Below are 7,672 nucleotides of genomic sequence, written 5' to 3'. Positions count from 1 at the left end.
ACAATACAACCCCCACTATGTCATTCATCATCTTTCATGGGCCTGTATTCTCCCCAACCACCCACCCACCCACCCACCCCAGAGTCTTTTACTTTGGAGTAATACTCCAATTCCATTTCAGGTTCGACTTGTGTTTTCTTTTCTAATCTTGTTTTTCAACTTCGGCCTGAGAGTGAGATCATCCCATATTCATCTTTCTGTTTCTGACTTATTTCACTCAACATAATTTTTTCAAGGTCCATCCATAAAATTATTTTTTATTTATTAGATAGAGACGAAAGAAATTGAGAGGGAGGGGAAGTAAAGAGACAGGGAGACACCTGCAGCCCTACTTCAAGACTTGTGAAGTTTTCCTCCTGCAGGTGGGGACCAGGGACTTGAACCTGTGTCCTTGCATACTGTAATGTGTGGGCTTAACCAGGTGCAGCACCATCTGGTCCCTCTTCTGTGTGTTTCTTCCCTGAGGATGAACCCACTGCCCTAGATTTGCCCAGCTCTTAGATTCATTCTTAGTCTATTAGATTTTTTTTTGCTGTTTAAAGAATGGCCACAAGGAGGCGGGAGGTGGCGCACTGCAGTCTCAGGCATGGGGTCCTGAGTGGAGCTCCAGTAGCACATGTGCCTGAAGGGTTGTCATTCCACATGTGAAGTCTCTGGACACAGTCTGAGGTGAAGCATGTTGAGGTGGCAATCGTGTTGGTTAGGTTGTGATCGGCGGATGCAATATTATTTGGTATGGATTGGGAGACGCATACGGGAAAGTGGGCCCTATCCAAGGGTTCCAGGACTGGGGGAAGTAGGGGCTCTATAGTGGAGATGTGAGGTTCCTGCTGTCTTAGGGTTCAAAAAGACAATCGATAGTTAATGTTATCATCACATTATTTGGTAATTGGGTTAACTTTGAAAAGTCCTTTTGTTAGGGTTTGCTGTACAGTATCCAGTATCTTGTATATAGCTATGCTATTAGATGCTTCTAATCTACTTGGTCTAGACTTTTGAGAGAGTCTGCATATCAAATACACAGCCTATATATTAAAAAGATTCAGTTTGTGTTTTGAGAAACTTTGAGACAAACAACTGATTTTCCCCCTCTCATATTAATTAACCACTGATTTATATGTCTACATTTTGCTAGGAGTGTACATAAACACCATTCCCACCACCAAAAGACTGTGACCCATCCCTCCCACCCACTCCCACCCCCCACTGGCCCAGGAAGCTGCATGTCTACCCCTCACCACAGGGTTTTTACTTTGGTGCCCTAAGGAGGGGATTCTTTAGCTCGGGTTTATGGTGGTGCTGGAAATTGACCCCGGGACCTTGGAGGCTTAGGCATGAAAGTCCTTTGCAAGACCAAGTAGTCTTGGGGCTTGAACCAGGGGCCTCAAGCAAAGCAGAGTATCTAGTCTCTGTGACCCATCTTAGACTTTTAAAATACATTACTGAGAGTTGGGCGGTAGCGCAGTGGGGTAAGCACAGGAGTAGCAAAGCGCAAGGACCAGCGTAAGAATCCTGGTTCAGGGAGTCGGGCTGTAGCGCAGCAGGTTAAGCGCAGGTGGCGCAAAGCACAAGGACTGGCATAAGGATCCCGGTTCGAACCCCGGCTCCCCACCTGCAGGGGAGTCGCTTCACAGGCGGTGAAGCAGGTCTGCAGGTGTTTATCTTTCTCTCCTCCTCTCTGTCTTCCCCTCCTCTCTCCATTTCTCTCTGTCCTATCCAACAACGACGACATCAATAATAACTACATAAATAAATAAATAAAATAAAATAAATAAAATAAATAAAATAAATAAAATTAAAAAAATATATATTAAAAAAAAAAGAATCCTGGTTCAGTGGTCCAGGAGGTGGCGCAGTGGCTAAGACACTAGACTCTCAAGCATGAGGTCCTGAGTTCAATCCCCGGCAGCACATGTACCAGAGTGACCTCAGTTCTTTCTCCTACAGGGGAGTCACTCCACAGGCTATGAAGCAGGTCTGCAGGTGTCTATCTTTCTCTCCTCCTCTCTGTCTTCCCCTCCTCTCTCCATTTCTCTTTGTCCTATCCAACAACAAGGACATCAATAACAATGATAATAACAACAACAAGTATAAAACAACCAGGGCAACAAATGGGGAATATGGCCTCTACGAGCAGTGGATTCACAGTGCAGGCACCGAGCCCCAGCAATAACCCTGGAGGCAAAAAAAAAAAAAAAAAAAGAAAGGAATAAAGAAGGCCAGTGAAATAGCCCACTTGAATATAGCACTGCTTTGAAACAGCGCTTGAAGTAGCACTAATTTGCCATGTGTGTGACCCGGTTTTGAGCCTAGCCTGCACCACATTGAAGAAAGCTTTGGTTTTGTGGTCCCTTTCACTCTTCCTCTGTGTGTGTGTGTGTGTGAGAGAGAGAGAGAGAGGAAGGATGGGAGAAGGAAGGGAAGGAAGGAAGGAAGGAAGGAAGGAAGGAAGGAAGAGAGGAGAGAAAGAGGGAGGAAGAGAAGGGGAGAGAGAGAGATCCAGGAAGAAAGAACAGGTTAGTGGCACATTTAGTTGAGTGCACATGTTACCACGCACAAGGACCGGGGTTCAAGCCCCTGGTCCCTACCTGCAGGAGCAGTAGCTTCATGAGCGATGAAGCAGTGCTGCAAGTCTCTCTCCCTCTCCCCTTCCCTATCTCTCCCTTATATTTCAGTTTTTCTCTGTTTCTATCCAATGAACAAATAAATAAAATATTAAGAGAATGGAATGGCAAATAGAAGTGGTGAATTCCTCATGCAGGCAACTGAACTCCAGCAATAACCCTGGTGGCAATAACAAAAAGAGAACGAGAAACACCTTTACACTAGTCTGAAAGAATATGAGGTGTCACATGGTACAAGAAGCTGCAGCAGTGTGCATGAATGCAGGAGGGATGAATGAACTCAGTGACTGACATTCCTGGTTCAGCCTTGTGTAGATTGTATTACTCTCCCTCCTGGGCTCCTCAGGAGGGAGGATCACACATTCCTGCCCCACTTACAATAGTTTTGACTATGTGGCCTGATTGGCTAATGGAACCTGTGTAGAAATGTTAGATCTGGCGACCGGAGCGGTGACACACTCGGTTAAGCACACATAGTAGGAAGTGCAAGGACCCATGCAAAGATCTGGGTGGGAGCCCGGCTCCCCATCTCCAGGGGGTCTGCTTCAGAGCGGTGAAGCAGGGCTGCACGTGTCTCTTTTCCTCTCTATCTCCCCTCTTCTGTCATATCAAACAGAGTGAAAAAAATGGCCGCCAGGAACAGTGGGTTCATAGTGTAGGCACTGAGGTCCAGCAATAACCCTGGAGGCAAAAAGAAATATCAGATATGTGGCCCAGAGGTGGAGCAGTGCATAAAGCATTGGGCTCTGTATGAGTATGGTGTTCCGAGACCAATCCTCAACAGCACATGTGTCAGAGTGATGTCTGGCTTGCTCTCTCCTCCTATCTTTCTTTTTTTTTTTTTTTCCAGGAATTTAAAATTTTATTCAGAAAAATTGAGAGCATTCACGTTAGGCTGAGAGAGAGAGAGGCAGAGAGAAAGAGAAAGATAGAGAAGAGAGAGAAGAGAGAAAGAAAGTAGAACAGAGATCATAGTCACATGATGACTGACCAAGAGAGGTCTTTTTTTTAATTAATTTTATTTTTTTAATTTATTTTAATAATTTATTTCTTTATTGGGGAATTAGTGTTTTACATTCAACAGTAAATACAATAGTTTGTACATGCATTACATTCCCCAGATTCCCATTTAACAATACAACCCCCACTATGTCATTAATCATCTTTCATGGGCCTGTAGTCTCCCCACCCACCCACCCACCCCAGAGTCTTTTACTTTGGTGTAATACTCCAATTCCATTTCAGGTTCGACTTGTGTTTTAATTAATTTTTTTGAGAGAGAGATGAAGAGAGGAGAGAGAGAGAAACACCAGAGCACTGCTCAGCTCAGGCTTATGGTGGTACGGGGGATTGAACCTGGGACTTAGGAGCCTCAGGCATAAGAGTCTGTTTGCATAACCATTATGCTGTCTCCTCCACCCGAGAGTCGGTTTTTTTTTTTAAATTATATTTATTTATTTTCCCTTTTGTTGCCCTTGTTTTTTATTGTTGTTGTAGCTGTTATTGTTGTTGTTATTGACGTCGTCTTTGTTAGATAAGACAGAGAGAAATAGAGAGAGGAGGGGAAGACAGAAAGGGGGAGAGAAAGAGAGTCATCTGCAACCTGCTTCACTGCCTGTGAAGCGACTTCCCTGCAGGTGAGGAGCCAGGGGCTTGAACCAGGATCCTTATGCCGGTCCTTGCACTTTGCACCACATGTGCTTAGCCCGCTGTGTTGTTCTTGATATTGTTGTTGTTGGATAGGACAGAGAGAAATGGAGAGAGGAGGGGAAGACAGAGAGGGGGAGAGAAAGACAGACACCCACAGACCTGCTTCACCGCCTGTGAAGCGACTCCCCTGCAGGTGGGGAGCCGGGGGCTCGAACCTGGATCCTTATGCCCGTCCTTGCACTTTGTGCCATCTGCCATTCATTCTATTTTAACTGTTTCTAGAGATACACTCCACAACAGTAGAGCTCCCCCTGCTGTGATGCCACTTCCCTGTGGTGCTGGAGCTCTGGTGTGCACACCTGGTGCAGCACACACCCTACCAGGTGATCAGTCTTCTATCCTGATGAAGAAACTGTCAGAGTTGGGAAGGTGGTGAAGAGTGTGACGCAGTGGCAAAGCATGGGGTTAAACTGTAAGCTGGAAATAACCAAAACTATAAATAATGTCCCAATCAGCTAGAGGCTTTAAACAAAAAATAATTGGGAAGGAGAATACTATTAGCATGCCTTGATTGATGTTGGGTACATTTGACAAGCTACTTTGATAAAAAAGATGCCTCAGAAAATAATAGGCCAGTTTTGTTTTGTTTTAGATTTATTTTAAGGTTTGGGCAGTGGTGCACCCAGTAGAGTGCATGTGACCATGCCTTACTGAGCCAGGCTCAAACTTCTTGTACCCACCTGCATGGGGGAAGGTATCTCTCTTTATCTCTCCATCTCTCCCTCTCTCTCTTTTTTTTTTTGACCAGAGCACTGCTCAGCTCTGGCTTATGGCAGTGTGGGGGACTAGACCTGGGACTTACAGCCTCAGGCACGAGAGTCTCTTTGCATAACCACTGAGCTTTACCCCCACCCTTTATCTCTCCATCGCTATCTTCCTTTCTCTTCTCAATTTTACTTATTTATTTATTTTATTATCTTTATTTATCAGATAGAGACAGCCAGAAATTGAGAGGGCAGGGGGAAGATAGAGGAAGAGAGACAGACACCTGCAACACTGCTTTACCACTTGCAAAGCTTTCCCCCTGCAGGTGGGGACCAGGAGCTCGAACCTGGGTCCTTGCGCTTTGTAACACATGTGCTCAACTGTGTTACAAAGCGCAACTGTGTACCACCTCCCAGCCCCTGCTCTTCTCAATTTTAACTCTGTCTCATTGCATAACAATTTAAAAAGACTTATTTTTATTAGTTAAAGAGAACTGGAGCATCACTCTAGCACAGGTAATGTGGGAGACCGAGCTCAGGGCCTCATGCTTTATCCACTGTGCCACCGCCTTAGCTATTTTTTTGCCAGCTTTTAAGCAAAAATGCAAAAAGGATATGGAAATTCCAGGTATGTTAGCCACATTTTCCTTTTCTTTAAAAGATTTATATTGAGGGTTAAGGGCACGTGGCTCAAAGAGCAAGGATCGGCATAAGTATCTCGGTTCGAGCCCCCGGCTCCCCACCTGTAGGGGAGTCGCTTCACAATTGGTGAAGCAGGTCTGCAGGTGTCTGTCTTTCTCTCCCCCTCTCTGTCTTCCCCTCCTCTCTCCATTTCTCTCTGTCCTATCCAACAACAATGATATCAATAACAACAACAATAATAACTACAACAACAATAAAAAACAAGGGCAACAAAAGGGAATAAATAAATAAATATAATTTATATAATTTTTATTTTTTTATTTCTTTATTGGGAAATTAATGTTTTACATTATTTATTTATTTATTTTTACCAGAGCACTACTCAGTTCTGGCTTATGTTGGTGTGGGGAATTGAACCTGGGACTTTGGAACCTCAGGCATGAGAGTCTGTTGGGATAACTATTATGCTATCCCCCACCCTGTATTATTATTGTTTAATTTTTAAAATTATCTTTATTTATTTACTGGATAAAGACAGAAATTGAGAGGGGAGGTGGAAGATGGAAAAGAAGAGAGACAGAGAGACATCTACAGCACTGCTTCACCACTTGTGAAGCTTTCCCCTACAGGTGGGGACAGGGGCCCTTGAACCCAGGTCCTTGTGCACTGTAGTGTGTGCACTCAACCAGGTGCATCATCACCAGGCTCCTTTATAAATATTATTAGTATTATTTTAAAATATTTATTTATTGTGGTTCTGGAGGTGGTGCAGTGATAAAGCTTTGGACTCTCAAGCACGAGGTCCTGAGTTCGATCCCTGGCAGCACATGTGCCAGAGTGATGTCTGGTTCTTTCTCTTCTCCTACCTTTCTCATAAATAAATAAAATCTTTAAAAGATTTATTTATTTTCTTTTTTGTTGTCCTTGTTGTTTTATTGATATAGTTGTTATTGTTGTTGTTGTTGGATAGGACAGAGAAATGGAGAGAGATGGGGAAGACAAAGAGGGGGAGAGAAAGACAGACACCTACAGACCTGCTTCACTGCTTGTGAAACTACTCCCCTGCAGGTGGGGAGCCAGGAGCTTGAACTAGGGTCCTTGCGCTTTGTGCCATGCGCCCATAACCTGCTGCATTACCGCCCGACTCTTATTATTTTTTTAGAGCGTGAAAGAGACTATGGCCTTTATACTCTGATTTTAGCCATATTAACACCCAGGAGCCAACTGAGCCCACTGGGATGTCCTCCGGGTTTTTAAAATTTTATTAATTATTTATGTATTCCTTTTTTGTTTCCCTTGTTTTTTATTGCTGTAGTTATTATAATTGTCCTCGTTGTTGGATAGGACAAAATAGGTCTGCCGGTGTCTTATCATTCTTTCTCCCTCCCCTTTCTCAATTTCTCTCTGTCCTGTCTAATAAAAATATAGAAAACAATGGTCGCCAAGGAGCAGTGGATTGGATTTTCCCTGGAGGGGAAAAAAAAAAAACTCCCAATGAACCAGAACAGTTAAATGATTGAGCACAGCATCCTAGGTCGCATTTGGCCACAAGTCCCTTCTCCTGGGGGACCTGGACAACTCCCTGGATGAGACAGGTTAAGACCACGTGGCCAGGCAGGAGGCTCCTGTGGTGCCGGGAAGGACCGACATCCAGCTGCACAGATGTGCCATCGTCTCGAGCACAGATGTGATGGCAAGATGCCAGTTTTACCCTGAAGGCAGAGGATGTCTAAAGGTGGGCAACAGGACAAGATTCCAGAGAAAATGCAGGGTCAGGGGAGCCCAGATTCTGCACCCACATCCCGATCAGTCCTCTAGAGGGCAGGATCTTGCCCCTGCGGCTGCCCCATTGGTGACCATCGAGACTGCGGGCTGCGGAGAATGAGGAGCTCTTTCCCCGCAGCTGTCAGCGGGATGCGTGACTTCAGGTCTGGGAGGTTTCTCCCCACGACCCCACGCCCCTCCACCTTCGCCTCTGGGCTGGAGCTCAAG

This window comes from Erinaceus europaeus, chromosome 15, assembly GCF_950295315.1.
Source record: "Erinaceus europaeus chromosome 15, mEriEur2.1, whole genome shotgun sequence".
Taxonomy (NCBI): domain Eukaryota; kingdom Metazoa; phylum Chordata; class Mammalia; order Eulipotyphla; family Erinaceidae; genus Erinaceus; species Erinaceus europaeus.
This window is presented reverse-complemented; position numbering follows the sequence as displayed.